Source organism: Schistocerca serialis, chromosome 8 (assembly GCF_023864345.2).
Source record: "Schistocerca serialis cubense isolate TAMUIC-IGC-003099 chromosome 8, iqSchSeri2.2, whole genome shotgun sequence".
Lineage (NCBI taxonomy): Eukaryota > Metazoa > Arthropoda > Insecta > Orthoptera > Acrididae > Schistocerca > Schistocerca serialis.
In genome coordinates, this window is record NC_064645.1 from 479,075,803 (window position 1) to 479,101,510 (window position 25,708).

Sequence of the window (25,708 nt, forward strand, 5' to 3'; positions counted from 1 at the left end):
TGCGCAGCCAGAAGGTCAATCAATATACGGCAAACTCTGATGCATGGCACTCCGAAATGCATCTCCGTGATGTAATGCACTTTCCACATTTTAATCCTTTGAATCGAATAACATCGGTGGATTCTGAAATGTGTTCATTTCGATGCTGTTAGTTACCATAAAATAATATTAAGTGTTTATAAATCACGGTTTATAAATATAAACGCACTGTATTGGATCTGCGATTTGATTAACTGTTGTTGATTAACTGTTTCACTTTAGTTTTGATACAAATCTTTTTTCGGTAGTTAAGATATGTAGATCTACAGCCATTCAGCTAATACAAACAAAATCTCTTATAGAAACTTCAGTTTTATATTCTTTATTGTTCAATATGTTTGTGAAACTTGACTTCAGTCAATGTTATAAGTAGAAACATTATATTTCAGCAAATATCCAAAATTTAAGGCTAGAGAAAATCACGTGCACTTAAAAGTCAAACCTCGCTAATAACCGCTTATTTTAAGACTAATATTCCAAATTCGAAACTCTTAATTTTTATCTAAGTACAGAATATCTTGCATTTTTCTAACTTTCATAGTTCGAGAAATATTACTACATGAAAAGAACTGTTACGTAATTATGGTCCGCAGCTCGTGGTCGTGCGGTAGCGTTCTCGCTTCCCTCGCCCGGGTTCCCGGGTTCGATTCCCGGCGGGGTCAGGGATTTTCTCTGCCTCGTGATGACTGGGTGTTGTGTGATGTCCTTAGGTTGGTTAGGTTTAAGTAGTTCTAAGTTCTAGGGGACTTATGACCATAGATGTTAAGTCCCATAGTGCTCAGAGCCATTTGAACCAGCCATTTTTGAACGTAATTATGTAAATTTTGAAATGCAACTTTTTTGCAGAAAGCAGAGTACTATAGTCTTAGTTTTTTCTATACTCAGAAGTGTGTAATTTTATTAGATAGAGTTTAGTTAATGAAATATCTCAGTTACAATATTTAGTTTCTAGAGAAACTAGAAAAGTGGTCAGCTAAAAATCCAATTCACACTGTAGAATCTCATACGAACGTCGTTTTAAGAGTAGACTGTTTGCAGTCAACTGAAATAACATTACGGAAAGTATGTAAGTATTATATATCTTTCCAGTATTTTTCTTTATTATTGAGTATGTCACGGTGGGAAACTTGAAAAAGAAAATTACGCGTTCTTACGGCAAGCCAACAAACTTTTACTGAATGTTGGACTACACTCCACAGTGACACACATACGTAACATGTCAACATTGTCGCCAAGACTCTGTAAACTATGGTCGAAAGGTTCTATAAATCGCTTAGTTCCTCGGCGGTAGAATTCCGCTCCTTGATCACGGAACCACACGAAAACTGCTGTGTAAGCGTGCCCATCGTTGGAAAATATACGATTGTTTCGAATCAGCTTCTCGATTGCTGGACATTGTCCCCTGCGGCCTTTGTCGATGGGCTTCCTTCAACCGTCACCCATATCTGTACTGCCTTGGTCGAGTCGCCGCTACCATTTCAGTACGGCTGGACGCGACTTTATATTTCGGCGATTTATGGCCAGAATGTCACGTTGAATTTATGTGAAAATTAAACGTTCTTTTCACAACAGTCGCACTGCACCTTGTACTTAAGGCTTGGACTACGTGTCTAGCTGCCGCGCCACTGCCTTCCGACACTGTGATGCCCCTGTTATGCATACCGCAGCGATATTGCGTCTGTAGGCAACACGGTAGGTGTACTCTCTTCTGACGAAACGCCCCTGTTGTTGCGCGATAGTCTTAGCATGGGACGACAAGAGTAACTCACTTTCTGAAGTTGTTTTCGAAAAAAAAAACTTCTCTAAAGTAAGCAATAAGCTGTCATCGTGCTCAGTTAATTGCATAAAAAACAGGAATCATGATGAGCATTCCATGTGAAAAACCCTTTAAACATTTTCTTTTGGAGACAAATGGCGTAAGGTTTGGAATCTCCAGAGCACGTCAGAAGCGTTAACCTCAAGAACAATTAATACGTAGCGCATAAAGCTTCTCAAAGGTAACTGAATTTCCTGATACAGATTTTGAACTACTTTCGCTCAAAAAAAGTAATTAACAGTGGAATTAAACGATCTCTGACTTGTGCAGTAAATGGAGGAGAGAGCCGCCTAGGCAGCTACCATGGGCAATGTCCAGCCATTGCTGTGACCACTTGTGAGGGTAAGTGTGATGAAATAGCATTTTCGCCGCTTACGAACTGTTGTTCTTTTTCTTGTTTAATTCTGTAAATCTTCGCGCCTTAAAATCTCTAAGTGAGTTGCAAGGGGAAACTACAGCTGGTGCAAGATCGCGTGACACGTGCCGCATAAAGTGGTGAGGTGTGAAATATTTGTACCTGTAATCACTTTTAAAAAATTGTTAAAGTAACGGTATTGTTGTTGTGATTATAATAATTATTATTGTCATTGTTATTATAATTCTGTTACTGTTTATGATTTTCCAAGTAGCAATATTGTTGCTGAATTGTTATTCTTGTTCTTTCCTTTTCCGTTTGGGTCATCTAAGGACCACGCGCCAATTTCAATGCTTCCTCCTTTGCTCTATCTTGTTTCCCTAAATTTTTTTCATCTTCTCACTATGTGTCGTTTTTCTCTCCTCACACCCTCTTTACCCTACATTCTTCTCCCTCCTGCATTGGAATCTCTCCATTTTTAACAATTTCTTCTCAGAAATCTCTCTTTCCGTTGCGTCTTTTTCACTTACGTTGTTTCTTTCCAAATCTTTCCTAACTTCTTGAATCAAGGCTACTGTTGACTTCTTGTCCCACACATATTTAGAACTCTGTTTGGTCAATCAGCTGCTGTTCATTCTACACAAATCTCCAACAAATAGCAGTCTCGTCTTCCGTTAAAGTCTTACATTCCCCCGAGTTAACTGTGCATTTTACAAGTACGAAGTATGACTACCACTGAAATGGTACAAAACATATGTACTAAGAATGTTTAAAAGTAAAAAATGCGTCTTATATGTAGCTGTAATCGGTGATAACAGCGGTTACTAGCGCGCCTCGTCCGTGGCTTCATCACAACTGTTTGCCGTATCTGTTAACAGAAATAGAGTAACTCAAATACATTGCCTCAATGAACGACGGCTATCCAGAAAGTAGATTTCATTTTCGCCTGCAGCACAATGGGCGAGGCTAGGGCGGCCGTATTGCAGTCTGAACGTTTGTCCGTTCAGCCGACATTCAATCGTGCCAGCGTGACATTCGTGTAGTTTCCCGTCATTCCACAATAAAACTTTTAAATGTGTGCTAAAATTTAAAATCCCACTAGTTGCGAAGTGCCCTCAGTAATAAGGTTCTTGCTGGCAAAAAAGGGTAAACCGATTCAAATTTATCCGTTGATAACTTTGCCGTTGAGAGGCTGTAAGCTCCTCCTCTTCCAAAATTGATCGGCAACTCTGTGAAGTGTACGTAAACAACGTCAGCACTTGAAGATGGAGTGAACCAAGGACAGTGTAAAAAGTGGTCGAAATAATGTTTACGATGAAGACAGAAGTGAATGACCAAGGATCGTGACTGAAGTGCTAGTGATAAAGTCGACGAAAAGATTCCCGCCGATTCACAATGATGGAGTTCTCATCAATTTTCCACAAATTTCACGAAGTTTGTGGCATCAGATCGTTGCACAGCAGCTAGGCTATCACGGACTTTGTGTAAGATTCGTACTACAAACCTTGACAGAAAACCACAATAACAACTGTATTGCTGCTTCATTGACATTTTTGGATTCTTACGAAAGAAATAGTGACTTATTATGTGGGGTCTTACCTACTCGTCGCTAATTGAGTGCACAAGGGATACAGAGTTCTCGGAATGCTACACAACAGTTCGAACAGATGTGGTGTCACCGCCAGACACCACACTGGCTAGGTGGTAGCTTTAAATCGGCCGCAGTCCGGTAGTACACGTCGGACCCGCGTGTCGCCACTGTCAGTGATCGCAGACCGAGCGCCACCACACGGCAGGTATCGAGAGACTTACTAGCACTCGCCCCGGTTGTACAGCCGACTTTGCTAGCGATGCTACACTGACCAATACGCTCTCATTTGCCGAGACGATAGTTAGCATAGCCTTAAGCTAAGTCATTGGCTACGACCTACCAAGGCGCCATTACCTGTGTATAGTAAAATGGAGATTATATCTGTACAAGAGCGATGTACACCGATTATGGATTAAAGTTAAGTATTACAAGAATTTCGTACTTTATTGCAATTCTCAAGACATTGTCCTGTTCCAGACCTCACGCCGGTCTGCGTGTATTTAGACGCGTGCATTTCGGCCTCCTGTAGCGACACGGTGTTGGCTCTTGAGCCAACACTACAAATTGGCGACACGGATACAAACGGTCTCCTTTATATTGCACTAATTTACTTGTGTCATGGCTTCGCCACAATCTCCAGAAGTACTGTCCGAATTTTATCGCTTGCAGAATCAGCAGACGCAAGCCTTATTCGATGCCCTTGGACAGCTCGTCCAGGGTCAACATGCACTGCAAAACGATGCGGCAGCCGCCGCTTCACCGCTACCGCCGCCACAACATGCTATTGCACCACCTTTTCGTCCATTTGACGCGGCACTGGAAAGCTGGACGGAGTGATCACGCCAATTTGGATTCCATCTCGCCGCCTACAGAATTCAAGGTAACGAGCGACAGCCTCACTTATTGGCATGTGTAGGTGTGTCCACCTACCGTGTGATAGTGAAATTGATTCCCCGACGCGATGTAGCAACTCTGTCCTACGAAGAAATTTTGTCGGCATTAGATGCATATTTCAAGGAATCTGTCAATGTAGTTGCAAAAACGTATACGTTCTTTCGTACCAAACGTCCGGCCGGTCAGACTAATAGGGAGTGGGTTGCCACATTGCAAAGCCTTACAAGGGATTGTGCTTTTGAGTGTGAATGTGGACTCCCTTATTCAGATACAATGGTGCGTGATGCGATTGCACAGAACGTTTCTGATGTTCGTATAAGGGAACAGATTTTGAAACTAGTCAATCCCTCCCTTCAACAAGTGATGGACATATTGGATAGGCAAGACACACTTGACTTTGCTCAAGAATCTTTTGAAACTTCGCCAGCTGTGTGTCACATTAACCGGCCCGCCAGGTGCGCTGCACGGAACGGTAAACAGCCCTCGCGCCCGTCCGCGCAGCTGCCGCCAAGCTCTCACCCAGGTGTGCCGCGCCAGCATGCAAATTCAGTGCTAAAATGATGCCCGCGGTGTGCTACTAGACATTCACGTGAGAATTGCCCGTCACGCCAGGCTATTTACTTTTTCTGTAATAAAAAAGGACATGTTCAGAGTGTTTGCTGGAAAAAGCTCAGAACGGACACTCACAACCATTCCAGGCCCTTTGCTTCGCGCTGGAATCGAACCACGAATACTCAGGCTCGTGAACCTGCGCCCATGGACATTCATGTAGTTAATTCCACTCCGCCCAGTGCCACTCTCTCTAACAGTGACTGTGTTCGTCCCACAAATAGTGTGCGTCGACGTCGACGGAAATCACGTCAAGTCGCAAGTGCTTCTGTACCAGTGTCAGTTCAAAATGCACGAGACAGTCGCTCTTGTCGTCAGCAGGACAATAAACTTTTTGTAGATTTGGACATTCATGGCAACGTGATCCCATTCCAGCTCAATACCGGAGCTGCTGTTTCACTAACCAATCACGACAAATACAAACAACTGGGCACACCTCCGTTGCGTGCTGCAAATGTTAAGTTAAATATCTATTCTGGTCAGAATATCCCTGTGTTAGGACAGTGCAGCCTTCTTGCAACATACAAGGGACAAACAACACTTGTGTCTTTTTACGTCCTTCGTTCTTCTTCTGCAGTGAACTTGTTTGGTTTAGATTTATTTCAGTTGTTTAACTTGTCTATAGTAAATCAGGTCCTCTCAGTGAAGCAGACTGTGCCTTCAGCCAGTGTTTCTCGTCTATGTGAAGAATTTGCAGACATTTTTGCACCGGGCCTTGGTTGCGCTAAGAACTATGAAGCACATTTGGAACTGAAAGTAAACGCGCAACCGAAATTTTTCAGAGCGCGCAATGTTCCCCACGCATTGCGTGATGAGGTCGCAAGAACATTAAACGATTTGGAATCACGAGGTGTAATTGAACGTGTGCAGGCTTCTCTCTGGGCCTCACCCTTAGTAATTTTGCCAAAACCTTCCGGAAAATTGAGACTTTGTGTGGACTTCAAAGCTACAGTGAATCCACAACTAGTGATTGCAACTTTTCCTTTACCCCGCCTGGAAGATCTTTTTGACAAACTGTGCCCGGGTAAATATTTTTCGAAATTGGACCTAGCAGATGCGTACTTGCAAATACCTGTGGACGACGAATCCCAGCGGGTCTTGGTGGTTAACACGCATCTTGGTTTGTACCGATTTAAAAGACTGCCATTCGGGTGTGCATCCGCCCCTGCATTGTTTCAGCAGTATCTGCAAACTGTTTGTGCGTCGGTCCCTACTGCAGCAAACTATCTGGACGATATTGTGATCTCCGGAAAGACAGAAGAAGAACATTTAGCCAATCTCTGAACATTATTTCAGGTCTTGCGACAAAATGGTCTTCGCTTGCGGAAGGACAAATGTATGTTTTTTGCTCGTGACTTACCATATCTGGGACATGTAATCAATGCCCAAGGCATACATCCCAGTCCCGAGCACCTCCGTGCCATACAAGACTTGCCTTCGCCGCAGAATTTGAAGCAGCTACAGAGTGTGCTGGGTAAAATTAATTATTACAACCGATATATTCCCCATGCCTCTTCCATTTCAGCTCCGCTTCATCGCTTACGCCGTAAAGGTGTTCCGTTCGTCTGGACGACGGAATGCGAACGCGCCTTTCGCCAGTTGAAATCGGCGTTGCTTTCTAATACTTGCCTTACACCATTCGATCCCCAGAAACCCCTTTTGTTGATGGTAGATGCATCGGATTTCGGGATCGGTGCTGTGCTTACGCACAAAGATGGCTCGCATGATCGCCCTATTGCCTTTGCGTCCAAATTGCTCTCGTCTGCGTAAAGAAATTATTCACAGATCGAGAAAGAAGTCTTGGCTCTCGTATTTGGTGTTACTAAGTTTCACGATGTCTTGTATGGTCGTCACTTTACCATCATCACAGACCACAAACCTCTGACATCGCTTTTTCATCCGAACAAGCCTGTACCTCCATGTACAGCGCAGAAATTCATTCGCTGGTCTATTTTCCTCTCGCAGTACCGCTACGATATCTTGTATCGGTCCACTGCTAAGCACGGAAACGCCGATGCGTTGTCCCGTTTGCCTGTTGCTGAGGATCGAGCATTTGATTCTTCCGAACTTGCTTTCATGTTCATTGATGCGGAAACCGATGACGTGGTCGAATCGTTTCCGATTGATTTTCGTCGTGTAGCTACAGCCACAGCTGCTGACCCTGTCCTTGCTAGCGTTTTGCGTTTTGTTGCTACGCAATGGCCCTTGTCAAAGTCATGGATCGAGGATCCGTTGGTTCGCCGATTTTTTGCTCACAAGGAGAGACTTTTTGTACGACGTGGTGTTTTGCTGTTGCGTTCTGATAATGATCAGTCCAGGGTCGTGGTCCCACGTTCGTTACAGTTCTCTGTCTTATGGCTTCTCCACCAAGGACATTGGGGTATAGTGCGAACGAAACAACTTGCTCGTCAGCACTGTACTTGGTTCGGAATCGATGCTGCGATTACGAAAATGTGCTCTTCTTGCATGGCGTGTGCCGAACAACAATCCGCACCACCGCGGAAATTCTTTGCATGGCCGAAAGCCACTCCCCCTTGGCAACGCTTGCACATAGATTTTGCTGGTCCATTTTGGAATGCTCGATGGTTGGTTGTGGTCGATTCTTTCAGTAATTTTCCTTGTGTTGTCCGGATGTCTGCCACGACGTCATCTGCCACCATCCAACCGTTATCCGCTATCTTTTGTATTGAATGTCTTCCACAGACTATTGTTTCCGACAATGGGCCACAATTCATATCCGCAGAATTTCAGTCATTCTGCAAGGCCAATGGTATTCAACATCTGACATCCGCGCCGTTTTCGCCTCAGTGAAACGGTGCCGCTGAACGATTGGTCCGGACTTTCAAGTCACAGATGTTGAAGTTGAAAGAGTCACATTCTTGGGAGGACGCATTATTGCTCTTCTTGTCCTCGTATCGCTCTCAGCCCCGAGATGGTCGCTCGCCGGCTGAGTTGCTCCACGGTCGTCCTCATCGAACCTTGATGTCTTTGCTGCATCCGCCGCATCAGGTTCCTGTGCAGCGGCAGCCACCTGCTTTTGCTCCAGGCGACGTTGTATACTATCGCAACTATCGAGGTTCACGGCGTTGGCTCGCAGGGCGCATTCTTCGCTGCCTCGGCCGCGCTATGTATTTGGTTTTGAGGGCCTCTGGTGAGGTGCGTCGGCATCTCAATCAGCTGCGCCTCTGTAGTCGCACGGGTTCTGCCGCTCCCCGTCTGCTTCAGCGACGGTGCCGTCCGGTCAGCGCCCTGGTGATCCATCTACTGGCTCGCCTCATCCCCAGGTGTTGCCGACGCTGCCTTCCATTTTGCCACATGGCGACGCACCGCCGCCGCCGCCGTCGCCTGTTCTCCCGCCGGCGACGCCCGCAGTGGACACTTCGCTGCAACCGCCAGGCGCCTCCCTGGGTCACGCGCCGCCGATCGCTTTCCGCGACCAGCTGTCCTCCGACGTGGAACTCTTGCCCGCCCCGGACCACACGTCGTCTACGCCCATCGGCTACCCCGACGCGATGGAGGTCGACCCTTCAGCCCCTCCTGTCTCTCTACGGGCGCGTGCACCGCATGTTGGCCTGCACCCTGGACTAGGTTTTCAGGCGTTTCCTAGCTCCCCTCGGACCGAATGGCCGGGTGCGGGTGGCACAGCCTCGCCTGTTGTTAGGCTCCCTACCTCGTCGCATACGTCAACATGGGGTCCTCCCCACGGCGGGCGGAACCCTTATAACACCACCGTTCGCCGATTTGCGGGGGAGGAATGTGGTGTCACCGCCAGACACCACACTTGCTAGGTGGTAGCTTTAAATCGGCCACGGTCCGGTAGTACACGTCGGACCCGCGTGTCGCCACTGTCAGTGATCGCAGACCGAGCGCCACCACACGGCAGGTATCGAGAGACTTACTAGCACTCGCCCCGGTTGTACAGCCGACTTTGCTAGCGATGCTACACTGACCAATACGCTCTCATTTGCCGAGACGATAGTTAGCATAGCCTTAAGCTAAGTCATTGGCTACGACCTACCAAGGCGCCATTACCTGTGTATAGTAAAATGGAGATTATATCTGTACAAGAGCGATGTACACCGATTATGGATTAAAGTTAAGTATTACAAGAATTTCGTACTTTATTGCAATTCTCAAGACATTGTCCTGTTCCAGACCTCACGCCGGTCTGCGTGTATTTAGACGCGTGCATTTCGCCTCCTGTAGCGACACGGTGTTGGCTCTTGAGCCAACACTACAACAGATAACATTAACAGTTTTATTTCTAGAAAGCAAATTGACAATACTTAACTTCCAGAATGAGATTTTCACTCTGCAGCGGAGTGTGCGCTGATATGAAACTTCCTTGCAGATTAAAACTGTGTGCCGGAGCGACACTCGAACTCGGGACCTTTGCCTTTCGCGGACAAGTGCTCTAACAACTGAGCTACCCAAGCACGACTCACTACCCGTCCTCAGAGCTTCAATTCTGCCAGTACCTCGTCTCCTACCTTCCAAACTTTACAGAAGCTCTCCTGCGAACCTTGCAGAACTAGCACTCCTGAAAGACAGGATATTGCGGAGACATGGCTTAGCCACAGCGTGGGGGATGTTTCCAGAAGTAAAGCTGTGAGGACGGGGCGTGAGTCGTGCTTGGGTAGCTCTGTTGGTAGAGCACTTGCCCGCGAAAGGCAAAGGTCCCAAGTTCGAGTCTCGGTCCGGCACACAGTTTTAATCTGCCCGGAAGTTTCAACACTTTACTTGATTACAGCAAGAGGCGACATGATAACAGTAAAGCTCTTGCTATACACGAAGTCCAAGTAAGCACTTGACACAGATCACGACAATCTGACAGCATAGCACTAATGTGCGTCACAGACTGAGCACATCTGAGCGGACAAGGCTAGCAGGAGCAGCGCTTACGTTCATTTCTTCCGGGTGTCACTCCCGGCACGGCGCGGTCCAATTCCGCGCACGATTGTCCGACGTTTCCTCACCGCCTTCTCTGATTTTGAATTCGTCTTAGTTCCGGCGCTTGTGGTTACTCCAGAACATTCCTCTCCCACAAAGCGACGGACCGCCGTCGTGTAGGGAGTGCGACCACGGCGGGGCATGCAGGAGTGTGGGCGCGTCGACAGGCCGGAAGCTGTGCCTGCCGGGGACGTCAAGCCTACGGCCGTACCCCGCCATCCGGCCTGTGCTCTGGAGGAAATGTCCCCCGGAAAACGTCAAGAAGGGTACGCGTCCACTTCCTGCTGCCATGAATTAGGTTAAGAAGGCGGCGACTGCTACGCTATGGGCGGGTCCAGCTCCATCAGTAGGACGAGAGGAGGAGGGGGAGGTGAAGGTTCCGTCTCCATGGGGTCGTCCCGCGGTGTCGTGATGACACCCTCTGGCGGCTGCTGTGGCCGCGCTGTCCTCTGGACCCGTGAACCTGGGGGAAGAGAAACTGAAAGACCATCGTGTACATGGCATAGGGGAAGTTGATTTTGATGGCGGCGCTGCAAACCATCTGGACCTGAAACAAGATACATGCAAGCGCCAATTCGACAGACGATTTCGCCTCGCGCCCACCGTCTGCTGCCGCTAAAAACCATGTAAAAGACAATATCATGCGGCGCGAAGTGATACTTGCGACCTTCCTTTGGCGCCGGATGCTAAGGAGGGTGGAGCAATGTGCGATAGCGGTGGCCGTGAAGGAATTCCGCCGGCGACGGTCCATATCGTGAGTGCGAACTATATGAGGCCAGAAACAGTTACAATGCTTCATACCTGGTGTGTGCGGAGCGAAGTTTCGCCATCTACTGCTTGAAGGTTCTGACAAAACGTTCTGCTTTGCCGTTTGACTGTGGATGGAACAGTGCACTTGGTAGATGCTGTATGTCATTGCGTTCACAAAATGTTTCGAATTCATTTGACGTGAACTGAGGGCCGTTGTTTGACACTATTACTTCAGGTAAACCTTCTACGCAAAACATCGATGCCAACACCTGAATTGTGCTATGTGATGATGTCGAGTTCATTGGCACAGCAAAAGGAAACTTGCTATATGAGTCAATCGCAACCAATCAATGGGTGTTCGAAAAGGTCCTGCAAAGTCTATGTGCACACGGTGCCATGGTGGTTGTGTCTCAGGCCAAGCAGAGAATTTTTGTGGTGGAGCGGACTAATTTTCCACACATGTGACGTTGTCTGTTCTATTTGGGCGTCCACATCCTGCCAAGTACAATGTCGAAGCGCTAACTGTTTCGTTTGAACAATCCCCCCCGTGTCCTTGGTGAAATAAATTCTTTTTGCAAAGCTTTAGGGTTCAACACAGGGGACTGTCTACTGTCATTTTGTAAAAGAATTACACCTTTCTGTACAGCGACGCTATGCACACGTTCAAAGTATCGGCGCATTACAGAGTTGTTTATGCAATGCAAGGAACGAGGCCAAGATGCGTGAATGTAGTTGAGCAAAATGTTCAAATATAGATCAGCTTCCGTGGGCTGTGCAATTTTCCTATAGTTCAGCGGAGAAGATTGAAGCAATTCAGAATCCTGAGTCATCGATGTGACAAGATGCAGCAGAAGCGTCGAAGTCTGTGTTATGTCCAATCGGAAAACGTGAAAGCGCGTCCGCGTTACCATACTGAGCTGTCGGACGATACAAAATCTCGTACTAGTATTGAGACGACAACAAAGCCCATTTTGGCCATTTTTGTGCAGTTCGTACAGGAACCGGTTTCGTCGTATGAAACATGGACTACAAAGGCTTGTCACTATCAAATTGAACTAAGCATCGATCACTGAGCAATGCATCTTTAATTTTTCGCAAAACTACTTGGCACTCATCTGTCCAAACAAAGGGGACGTTCTTGCGACGTAAGCGATATAATGGAGCCGCGATTTGTGCGGCATTCGGTATGAACCGAATATAATAGTTCATTTTCCCTAAAACTGAGTGCAATTCTGTGATATTGCGAGGAATTGGCAAGTCTCGTATGGCTAACAAATGCGACTGAAGAGGATGTACACCTTGACTGTTTATGACATGACCAAGATACTGCAGCTCAGCTTTAAAAAGATCACACTTGTCCAGGCTATACTTTACTACTGCCGCAGGTAACACACGAAGCAAAGCATGTAAATTTGCAATATGTTCTTCAGGTGTACTACCTGCTACTACAATATCGTCCAAATAGTTTGAACAGTTTGGCACTTGTTCAGTCAGTTGTTCCAAATACCGTTGAAAATAGCAAGTGCGGAAGCACTGCCAAAAGGCAAACGCAAATATTTAAACAAGGCCAAATGAGTATTTACTACACCCACTTTTTGAGATTTGACATCGAGCGGTATTTGAAGATATGTGTCGCGTAAATCAATTTTTGAAAAATAGCGTTCAGCGCCTAATTTATCCATGAGATCCTCTGGACGTGGCAATGGATAAAAATCAATGACTGTTTGTGGGTTGACTGTAGATTTAAAGTCAACACAGAGGCGAATGCGGCCTGAAGGTTTAGGGAGAAAAACCAGTGGACTAGCTGAGATGGGCGCAATAACTCTGTCATCTGGCAATTTTTTAAGTTCAGCCGCGACATTGTCCCGTAATGCAATGAGAACAGTTCTGGCCAGACAGAATTTCGGCTGAGCATTGTCTTTCGGCGTAATATGTATAACAAAATTGTTAGCTTTGTTAAACTAACAGAAAAGAGTTCCAGGAATTCTTTTAGCAAGCTAGCTACACTGTCTTATTCATTGAATGCAGACACTGACAACACACTGTCCTGAATGTTGAAGCCAAACAAGTCAAAAGAATCAAGACCAAATATGTTCTCACACTCGCGCGATTTTAGTCACTGTTCGCGTATACGAGCGATACATGGCAGGCAATGTACACTTTCCGAGAGCGGGAATGTCAGTCTATTATATGCCGTCAGCTGCGTGCCAGTTTTAGACGGGCGTGGGGAGCCTAATAGTTGATATGTGCGACGATTTAGCAATATGACAGAGGCACCCGTGTCCAACTGAAACTTCATATGATTTCCACAAATACGTAAATGAACATAAGGTTTGTCTGACTGATGTATCACTGACGAAACTGCACGCTTGCTAGTTGCTGACTTGGAATATACTGCATTAATGGCATGGGCCTTGTGATGAGAGTTTTGTGAGTGGACTGAATTCCTATGTTTGTTCTGTTGCAAACATACAGATTGCACATGTCCTTTCCTACCACAAGCATAACACTGAGTTTGTCGGGAGGGAGAGTCTTGGCGTTTGTGCCGTGAATAATACATAGGGCAAGACTTAGTTCTATTCGCCTGGGCAGCCACCTGTTTAGCGAACAGCTTAGGCAGCGTGGAAGGTAGTGTATTCGGCGTGGCTAGCTCTCACCGCTGGTGCGGAAAAGGGCGATCACAACCAAGGCACTCAACCCGACAAATAGCTGACTGCTCAAACTTTAGGTTACACTATCTCCGGATGTAATTAACATTTTACAATGCAACAAACGGCACTGATTACGTATTTATTTATATGTTCAGATGTGCTAACAAAACTAACGGGGTTCCATTAAAAAACGTAGGTTTGTGTTAAAAAACATACTTCCGTGCATTTTTTTATGGTTTGTATTAAACAATTACACTAGCCCCTCTCCTCACGTTCGATCTGTGGAATCGATTCGTTAGTATTTGATGTGGTTTACGAAATATATCCAGCGGTAATGTTAGGTGACTCACCCTGTATATGTCCACAACCAGAGCTACAGCCATTCACCTCTACAGGTAGAAACATACAGGTAGCTTTTTAGCAGGGCAGAATAGAGAATGTGGTCACACTTTAAAATAAAAAATTCTTTCTTAACTTTCCATTCTACTTTATCTCTTTATGATCTTTGAATGCCACAAGTTAAAAAGCGCCTCATCCGTTTCGTACTTTTTATTAATTTTGTAGTCGTTGGAACATTAATTCCATTAAATAATTCAAAAATAAAAATAGTTCTTATTGCCCATACAGTGTACTTAACTTTTATTTACCTTTTATTTACCTTTACATATTCCACCTTCAGTGTTTTATAAATTATAAATAGCTTTGCACGTTTCCGGAATTATTTTACTTAATGTGCAATGTGATATTCAAGTGCTGTGTTGTAAACTAGTGTAGCTCTTACCTGTATCAAGAAATCCCAGTGTCACAGTTTGCCTGTCCTCTGCAGGTATTGCATTTCTCAAGAGAGTATTCTGATTTGTAGTATAAGAAGACATTTTACTGAGCAAATTCTGAATTACACTCTCATCCATTCGTAAGTAAAAGGTATATAAGACTTGACGTCCTCAACTTGAAGGTCTCGTAACAAAGTTTTCTGAATGCTTTTACTACTCGACTCATACCTATGGCTTCATCCAAGTATGTGTCCTTTTTTCCGCCGCTTTTCTTCCAAATACACACACAATGGAGTTGTGGTACTAGGAACTGCAGTGTATAATAAGAAGTTGTTATCCGCCATCTTGAAATTTGACCAAAAATATGACAACAGTGTAATACCCCTTTTTAGAGCCACGTCAAAGATCTTTGTCAAGGAAATTTGACATATTTCTTTGGCAAAGAAAGACGATAGTGTAATTCCGGTCTTATCTATCATAACAGACTACGAGTATGGGTAATATCATTTTTTCTTGGAAACCTTTTTAATCAGACGATTTTGAAATAGTTCTAAGTGTGATTAAAATACAATATTTTTGGCAGTATGGGCACAGATGAAGGTGAATCTACCGTTTTACCTATTGCGGATAGTGAAAGATACGCTATTATTAAGAGGTCACAGGAGCTTGTTTATATCAGTGATTCTGTAACAATCTACTTCAAAGCTACCTGACAAATTGTAATCTGAGCAGCGTAACCAGTTACGTACTACACTCCTGGAAATGGAAGAAAGAACACATTGACACCGGTGTGTCAGACCCACCATACTTGCTCCGGACACTGCGAGAGGGCTGTACAAGCAATGATCACACGCACGGCACAGCGGACACACCAGGAACCGCGGTGTTGGCCGTCGAATGGCGCTAGCTGCGCAGCATTTGTGCACCGCCGCCGTCAGTGTCAGCAAGTTTGCCGTGGCATACGGAGCTCCATCGCAGTCTTTAACACTGGTAGCATGCCGCGACAGCGTGGACGTGAACCGTATGTGCAGTTGACGGACTTTGAGCGAGGGTGTATAGTGGGCATGCGGGAGGCCGGGTGGACGTACCGCCGAATTGCTCAACACATGGGGCGTGAGGTCTCCACTGTACATCGATGTTGTCGCCAGTGGTCGGCGGAAGGTGCACGTGCCCGTCGACCTGGGACCGGACCGCAGCGACGCACGGATGCACGCCAAGACCGTAGGATCCTACGCAGTGCCGTAGGAGACCGCACCGCCACTTCCCAGCAAATTAGGGACACTGTTGCTCCTGGGGTATCGGCGAGGACCATTCGCAACCGTCTCCATGACGCTGGGCTACGGTCCCGCACACCGTTAGGCCGTCTTCCGCTCACGCCCCAACATCGTGCAGCCCGCCTCCAGTGGTGTCGCGACAGGCGTGAATGGAGGGACGAATGGAGACGTGTCGTCTTCAGCGATGAGAGTCGCTTCTGCCTTGGTACCAATGATGGTCGTATGCGTGTTTGGCGCCGTGCAGGTGAGCGCCACAATCAGGACTGCATACGACCGAGGCACACAGGGCCAACTCCCGGCATCATGGTGTGGGGAGCGATCTCCTACACTGGCCGTACACCACTGGTGATCGTCGAGGGGACACTGAATAGTGGACGGTACATCCAAACCGTCATCGAACCCATCGTTCTACCATTCCTAGACCGGCAAGGGAACTTGCTGTTCCAACAGGACAATGCACGTCCGCATGTATCCCGTGCTACCCAACGTGCTCTAGAAGGTGTAAGTCAACTACCCTGGCCAGCAAGATCTCCGGATCTGTCGCCCATTGAGCATGTTTGGGACTGGATGAAGCGTCGTCTCACGCGGTCTGCACGTTCAGCACGAACGCTGGTCCAACTGAGGCGCCAGGTGGAAATGGCATGGCAAGCCGTTCCACAGGACTACATCCAGCATCTCTACGATCGTCTCCATGGGAGAATAGCAGCCTGCATTGCTGCGAAAGGTGGATATACACTGTACTAGTGCCGACATTGTGCATGCTCTGTTGCCTGTGTCTATGTGCCTGTGGTTCTGTCAGTGTGATCATGTGATGTATCTGACCCCAGGAATGTGTCAATAAAGTTTCCCTTCCTGGGACAATGAATTCATGGTGTTCTTATTTCAATTTCCAGGAGTGTAGGTAGGAGAGTGTGCTGATTTTCTCGCTGCAGCCATTAGCAGCTCGGTTCGCGATTTAGAACCGCCACTCGGCATGGGCATGTCCGCAGTTAGCTGCCCGGCTACTCAGGTGGGCGGTGAGTAGCCGTGTGAGGCAGCCGCGAGCAACAGCACTTCGCCCGTTTACTGCCGTTGGCCCCGTTCTGCAACCGTAATAGCGCGCGTTGTTTTGCTCGCTCGCGGGAGAGAACCGCTAGCGGGCGGTTTGTCTATATTACGGCTGTCTTCACCACTGTTGGCATACAAGTCGCGGCCCCCCGCAGGGAGTTACGAGATCCGCTCGTAAACGCGCAGTTATAGACTGTAGCTCTCGTAATAAAGTCATCAGGCGAGGGCGGTTTGTATGCGTCAGAGTACACGTCCACGGATTTGATTTGTAGTTCTGTTCCCTGTGCCGTGTACGTTTCTCGTATAAGGCGCCCCTTCTCCTTCTTCTTGTTTTGTAGCTCTGTTTAGGCAGCGACTACACGTGATTTGATGCAGGACAGTACACTCGCTGGGTTGTCATCTTTAGGGTTCTGTGCCTTAATTGGTAAACACGGAACTCTCATAATATAACTTTGTTGAACCTCTGTCTGTCTGTTCTACTGTTAACAACCCTATTACTCGGGAACGGGTAGACGAAGAGGTATGCCACATAATAAGGTCTATGGGCCCAAGAAAATGAAGTTTCTACATCGATGTAATCAAAAATAAGGCCATTTGTCACATATATTGAGACACGCAAACTCAGTGTCCCGCCTGGTCTCGATCTCCACACGCTCCATACCCTCGCCCAAGGTGGCTTCCGCCAACTCCCCCTCCCAGATGATGTCCTCGTGCCTTCCATCTACCCCTCCTACCAGATCTAATCCCTCCCCCTCCTCAGGGCTCCCTCTCTCCCTCCCTCTCCCCCTTCCCCTCTTCCTCCTCTTCCCCTGCCGAACACCTTATTTTTCCTTTTCACCCCCTGGGCTTCCAGCTCCTTTCCTTCTCCCCTCCACTGCCCCACTCCTCCCCCTCCTGGTTTCCACCTACCATCTCTCCCCCCTTTTATTCCCCTCCTCCTCCCTTCACGCTGTGGTAGGTCCCCTTCCGCGCAGTGAATTTTAACGTTTTCGTTGTGGTGTCAATGTTACTCCAGTGCCGTGTGCAGTGCTACGTTCCACCAGCACCAGCAGTGTCGCCAGCGTCATTCATTTGTGTTCCCACTGTGGTGTTTCTTTGTTTTCGTGTCGACTCACAGTGTTCATCCTCTGCATGTGTGTATGGCTCTCGCCTATATTGTTTTTCAATCTACCGTTTCTACTCATCTATTTTTATTCTTGTTTATTCATCACTTTACACCATTTTATGTTACGTGTTATTTTCTGAATTGACTATGTTTTCCCTGTAACCCTCTTGGCTGAAGAGTGGTGTATTGTGCCGCCACCAGCCCATGCCATTTTGGGGAGTGAACTAACAATAAAGAAAAAAACACGCAAACTCATTTATGAAAATCTGTAGCGTACTTCCTGTTGACCTAGAATCATGAAATTTCGCAAGAAGCAAGATCCCACAATACAAGCACAGGAAAAAAAAGAAAATTTTTAATTTGTTATTGTGTCATACGAAATAAATATTCTTTTACGTCTTATGTTTTACAACTGCCTGCCCGTCTGTTAAGACACCTTTCACTTGAAAACGAGTGTATATACTAGGATGACATTTATCTCATGTACTAAGGTGTGTGGTCTCTTGGCGGGAAAATGCAAGCTTGTAGTTCACTGCAATCAAAAGATACAGCGATATGTGTTGCATATTCTGAGATTCACAAACTCACTCATCAAATACTCATCTTTTGGATTAGCAGCTCTTGTTCCTCTTTACGTGTTTGCAGCTAAGTTATAGGATGTAGGTTCCTCCTTTTATGCAGAAACACTGTTTTCTTCCTTTTACCCAAACATGTATCGGCACATCTGTGCTATCATCAAATGGTTTTGTTTATTGAAAACTATAAAAAGTGCTCATATTTTAGGTTGTAACAGATCTATAAACATGAGGTCTAAAGGAAGTTTTTGTTCGTTTTTCTTCTTGCCATGATTTTACATTATATGGTACTGCTAAATCATATAATATTAAATCACGGTAAGAAGAAAAACAAACAAAAACTTCCTTTACTACTCTCTTTGTTAGATCAGTTACAACCTAATATGCATTCATGTGTTTACACCTTTCAATAAACAAAACCCACTGATGATGGCACAGAGGTGCTGAAACATGTTTGGGTAAAAAGAAACGGGTAGACGTATGATGTCGAAAAGTATGTGGTTCCTCCGCTGTGTAGAAAATTCATGTTTCTACGTCAATGTAATGAAAAGATATAATCATTTCTGTCACATATTTTGAGTTTTTTTCCCTTATCGATATCGATAACAGAAAAGAAATTTCGAAAATATCGAATCCTGGGATGGCTGAATGGTCTGCACATAATTAAGTTTGTAAGGAGCCCTCTGTGCGCGAGTGCTATTAGCACTTTTCGGGATTTCTTCAAAATAAGGATGCTGAAGAAACCGCAAGTACTACAATATCTAGTAAAAGTTCTCTTAGCATTGCTTAAGCATCCAGCTATGTACGATGTGCGTATAAATACGTTGTTGAATGGTGTAATGAGCACAAATAAAACCAAAAGGAGAGTAGAAGTAACTTGATCCGCATTCACGACAATATGAGTAAAATGCAAGAACTGCGATATACTTTTGGTTTCAATACAAGTTTTATCCCACTTGATTCCAGATTACGAATGATATCTATTTAAGATGGTAGTTCAATAAGTAATGCCCCACTTTTTTTACTCAGAACATATTTATTTTTAGGAGCCAGAATTTGGTGAAAATATACATCAACATGTCTTGTCCATGTCCTACTTTTCTAAGTAGTCTCCATCACGTTATATGGCCGTACGCCAACGTTGTGGAAGAGCATGTATTCTCTGCTGTTGAACACCCTTGCCCTGTAGGCGTAGCCTTGTTTTCACTGCATGACTTACACTCTCGTCATCTTCTAAGTGTGTTCCGGTAGAGAATCTTTAAGCGGTCCAAATAGACTGAAGTCCGTGGGAGCCAGGTCTGGTCTGTGAGGTGGCTGATGCAATAATTTTCAACCCAATTTGGCGATGTGATCATTGCAAATGAACTTCCAGTGCTGAGGCTTTCGACGCCGTTCCTCACAAGCGTCTTCTAACCAAACTGTGTGCCTATGGAATATCGCCTCAGTTGTGCGACTGGATTAGTGATTTCCTGTCAGAAAGATCACAGTTCGGAGTAATAGACGGAAAGTCATCGAGTAATAAAGAAATAATATCCGGCGTTCCGCAAGGAAGTGTTATAGGCCCTCTGTTGTTCCTGATCTCTACTAACGACATAGGAGACAATCTGAGTAGCCTTCTTAGATTATTTGCAGATGATGCAGTCATTTACCGTCTTGTAAAGTCATCAGATGACCAAAACGAATTGCAAAATGATTTAGATAAGATATCTGTACGGGGCGAAAAGTGGCAATTGACCCGGAATAAAGAAAAGTGTGAAGTTATTCGCATGAGTACTGAAAGAAATCCGCTACATTTCGATTACTCGATAAGTCACGCAAATCTGAAGTCTGCAAATTCAACTAAATACTTGGGATTACAATTACAAATACCTTAAATTGAAACGATCACATAGATAATGTTGTGGGGAGAGCAAACCAAAGACTGTGATTCATTGGCAGAACACTTAGAAGGTGCAACAGTTCTACTAAAGAGACTGCTTACACTACACTTGTTCACCCTATTCTGGAGTATTACTGTGCGGTGTGGGATCCGTATCAGGTGGGACTGACGGATGAGATTGAAAAAGTACAAAGAAGGGCGGCTCGTTTTGTATTATCGCGAAATAGGGGAGATAGTGCCACAGACATGTTACGTGAATTGGAGCGGCAATCATTAAAACAAATGCGTTTTTCGTTGCGACAGGAACTTCTCATGAAATTTTAATCATCAGTTTTCTCCTCCGATTGCAAAAACATTCTGTTAGCACCCACCTACATCATCACGCTAAAATAAGAAACATCAGGGCCCGCACAGAAAAATCTAAGTGCTGGTTGTCCAGTGCGCCGTTCGAGAGTGGAATGATAGAGAGACAGCTTCATCTACATCTACATCTACATCGATACTCCGCAAGCCACCCAACGGTGTGTGGCGGAGGGCACTTTACGTGCCACTGTCATTACCTCCCTTTCCTGTTCCAGTCGCGTATGGTTCGCGGGAAGAACGACTGTCTGAAAGCCTCCGTGCGCGCTCTGATCTCTCTAATTTTACATTCGTGATCTCCTCGGGAGGTATAAGTAGGGGGAAGCAATATATTCGATACCTCATGCAGAAACGCACCCTCTCGAAACCTGGCGAGCAAGCTACACCGCGATGCAGAGCGCCTCTCTTGCAGAGTCTGCCACTTGAGTTTATTAAACATCTCCGTAACGCTATCACGGTTACCAAATAACCCTGTGACGAAACGCGCCGCTCTTCTTTGGATCTTCTCTATTTCCTCCGTCAGACCGATCTGGTGGTTTATTGAACCCTCTGCCTCTGCCAGGCACTTAACTGTGAATAGCAGAGTAAACACGTAGATGTAGATGTAGATCGACAACTGTAGGGCCAATTGTCGAGTTGTGATGTGCCGGTCGGTACTTATAATGGCGTCAGCACGATTCAGCATGTCTGGAACAGTGGCTGTGACAGGATGTCCCGAACGTGACTGATCATGGAGCTCTGTTTCTGCATTCCCTGAGGCTGTACCCTTCTTTACCGTTCGCCCAACTGTACACCTGTCAACTGGAGCATCGCCATACACCGCACACAAACTTTTATGGATGTTCACCACGGTTTCTTTTTCTGCACACAAAAATTCAATAAAAGCAAGCTACTTGTAGCGTGAGTCGTATGTAGACGACATTTTGACGCTGTACTACGGCTCTGCCATCTGCCAGAACGCTTCGAAACTTCATCGGCCCACAGAACTAACATCAAATGTGAAGCACAAACAAGGATATTTGTCTATGTATATTAATGGTTTTCTAAAAAAAAAAAAAAAAAAAAAAAAAAAAAAAAAAAAAAAAAAAAATTTGAGGCATTACGTATTGAACGACTCTTGTATATATATTTCTTTGCCACATTAGAGCCACGAAGTCCTCTCTTAATTTTAACAACAATGAAAACAACACCTTTTCATGAATGCAATATTGCAGTGCCTATCCAGAGGAACTTTCCATCGTAATTCAGAATAACACAGGCACTGGAATATCATATTTATCCGCCGACAACGTGCAAGCGACTTCCAAGTAAAACGTCTCACCTGTACGGGAATATATATATAATGGATATACCAGCACAGAATCTAGACGCACGGTTGACGACATACGGAAGTTTGCGTCTGGCTGTCAGTCGTGCATGGATATCAGATAGCATGGCGACGCTCGTGATAAGTGGGAAATCGAAGCTCGAATCCCAGGCAGGCACAAATTTTCTTTGTCGTCATTCTGTTCTGCAGATGATGGTTGTCCATATTCGCAACTGCGATTACTTTAATGTAATTCAATTAATAATTTTTGTCAGGGTCACTTTCAAAGATTTTATTACTTTGAAACAAATAGAAAATTGCCTCGCGGTCTCTGACGTAGTTATGCCACCACATTTCAGTACCACGTGGTGTAAGTCTGGTATCATGGTATCGAGTAACGCGTTGTTTACACTGTACGTGTGGGATGTAGAAGCATAAGCAGGTGACCAGCATTGCTTATCGGGGACTATAGCTGGATTGGATTGTACCTCCAGTGTCTACCAGCAATGACTGTATGAATGTCGTCAGTTACGCTCATAAAAAGTCCTGCGTTGGCTTTCAGCCGCAGTTAAAGTGCCCTGTTTCTCACACTGTAGCCAAGTTTCCGCAGTGATCTGTCTGCTTCAGTTTCTTCATTCCCAGATTACTACAATCAAGGACTTCACAGAGTACCTATCACTGGGAAAAATAATGTCGAATGGATGGGTAAATACGCAGAGGTCGACCAACACATTCACTAAGCTCCAAGATTGGAGCATGATTTCTTTCTCGAAATGTTAACTTTTTGACCAGCCCTAATACTGTCATAAAGTGTTATGCTAATCCTTGTTCAATTTCCCTATTCACTATACACTTTTTGTAGTGTGATGCCTGTCTTAATGTGTGAGGCCTTCTTTGGAAGGCAGACAAAAATCTCTTCCCACAAAGCCTTCGAAAAGGCAGCCATAAAAATTAACACCCGATAAATCTGCAGAATATACAAAACCGATTATTCACGCATGAGTAGATGAAATGAAACATTAGAACAATATAACAATAGTGCGAAGGTACCATAAGAACAGTAGAAGAAACGATGAATTTATTTTTTTAAAAAAGATGGACGTTCGGCACTAACTCAGAAAAGCAAATGTAAAAACCCCTATATACGAGAGCTATTCGGAAAGTAAGGTCCTATCGGTCGTGAAATGAAAACCACTGTGAAGTACAAAAATGTTTTATTTGAAACAGTTAGCTAGACGTTCCATCTGCTTCTCTACATAGTCGCCCCGAGGAAATTTGTCGTAGCGTTGTACCAACTTTCCAATGCCCTCGTCATAGAAGGCAGCCGTCTCTGCTTTTCGCCGAATCTCTACACTGGTCTACAGCTTATTGTCCGTGCCAAAATGTTGTCTTCATAGCCAGCGGTTCATGTGAGCAGAAACGAAACTCAGTGGAAACCAATTATGGGCTGTATTGCTGATAATGAAACACTTCCCATAGAAAACGTTGCTGGACTATCTTCATTGCTCCTGTAGAGTGCGGGTAAGAATTGACACGAAGACGGAAACGTTTGACAGTCATGTTATGTGGGCTGAATAGCTTCAGACGAAGTTTCCCACCAGCCCCTCACACTTGGCGGGAGACTCTTCTCTTCTAGGCAACTTTAAGTGCTCACTGTGCGCTCAAAACTGAAAAGAGCGACGTGACGCGATCGACAGCAGGCATACTAGAGACACTGCCCAACACATATGTTACTGTCATATATATATATATATATATATATATATATATATATATATATATATATATATATATATACCCACCAGGTTAGTAAAGAGCGCTAATATGCGCTGCTTCCTGGACTTGAGTAGGTGCGCCAGCCCCATATCGAATCCGCCCAGCGGATTAAAAACAAGGGCCGGTGTGCTGGCCAGTATGGATGTGGTTTTTAGGCGGTTTTCCACATCCCACTAGGTGAATAGCAGGCTGGTCCCCACGTACCACCTTAGTTACATGATTCGCAAACATCTGAAACACATTCGACCTATTTCATGATTAACACTAGGCGCAGACAGCTGGGGTACACTGATTCAATCCCAGGGGGTACGTGGTGGCAGCAGGAAGGGCATCTGGCCACCCCTTCAAATTAACCAAGGCAAATCCGATTGCAACCATGCTGATCCACGACAACCGTGGGAGTAAGGCACTAGGTTACGCGCAGTTGGGCTTGCCAAGCACTTGGATGGGTCACTGTCTGGGTCTGCCGAGTGCTTTTGGTAAGCGGGCTGCACTCAGCTCTTGTGAGTCCTACTGATGAGCTACTTGATTGAGAAGTAGAGGTACTGGTCTCGAAAACTGAAGCAGCTGGGAGAGCAGTGTGCTGACCACATGCCCTCTGCCTATGGGCTGAGGATGACACAGAGGCTGGTCGATGGTGTTGCGCCTCCAAGGCCTGTTTGGACAGTATATATATATATACCTCAGAAGTTAAGTCGCATAGTGCTCAGAGCCATTTGAACCACACACACACACACACACACACATATATATATATATATATATATATATATATATATATATATATATGTATGTATGTGTGTGTGTGTGTGTGTGTGTGTGTGTGTGTGGTTCAAATGGCTCTGAGCACTATGCGACTTAACTTCTGAGGTCATCAGTCGCCTAGAACTTAGGACTAATTAAACCTAACTAACCTAAGGACATCACACACGTCCATGCCCGAGGCAGGATTCGAACCTGCGACCGTAGCGGACGCTCGGTTCCAGACTGTAGCGCCTAGTACCGCACGGCCACTTCGACCGGCGTGTGTGTGTGTGTGTGTGTGTGCGCGCGTGCCGCATTTTGCTGTGACTGCTTCTCTACTAACAGTAATCTCCACCATGTTTTATATTGATACCCTCATGATATTTAGTGCTCAATTAAGCATCACATAGGGATGTGCAGATACTTTTGATAATAATAGTTACACACACTGCCAGAAATATATGTATGGTCCATTCTCTGGTTAGTGTTTCTCTGCTGACAACACAGTATTCAAAATATATCAGGCAATGTATGTACCGTATCATCAAAAGTATCTACATACCCCTATCTGATGTGGAATTGGTCACAGGATGTCAAGAGAGGCGGACACACCAGTGTGAAACTAGGAAGAGAGTATGTCAGCGGAGAAGAAGTAACATCAGAATGGGCCCACCAGGTGAGTTCAGTGACATTTCACGTGGACTTGTCATTGGAAGTCACCTGAGTAACAAGTCCATCAGCTACATTTCAACCCTTATAAAGCTCTCCATGTCGACTGTTGACGATGTGGTTCTGATGTGAAAAAGCAACGTAACAACCAAAGTTGAACCAAGACCAGGCAAACCTCACTTACTGATGTGCGCGGGGAAGGGCGGTTGTAAAAAGACCCATGAAATCAACAATAGGAGTCATTCATGACTGCAACCGGAGGTCCAGCTAGCACAACGACAACGACTGTTTGTAGCGAGTTAAAATCAGTCGAATGCAATGGTCTAGCAGCACCACACAACCCACACATTTCTGTGCTCAATTCTAAGCGACCCTTGAGGTGGTAGATACAGTAACGCCACTTTAAAGTGGATGACTAGTTACGAGTAATTCCGAGTGATGAATTACGCCATACCTGTTTCAGTTCGATGGTAGGGCCTGGACAGTGTTACCTGTCATACACGCGTGGTGCCAATAGTACAGTAAGGATGATGGTGATGATGAAG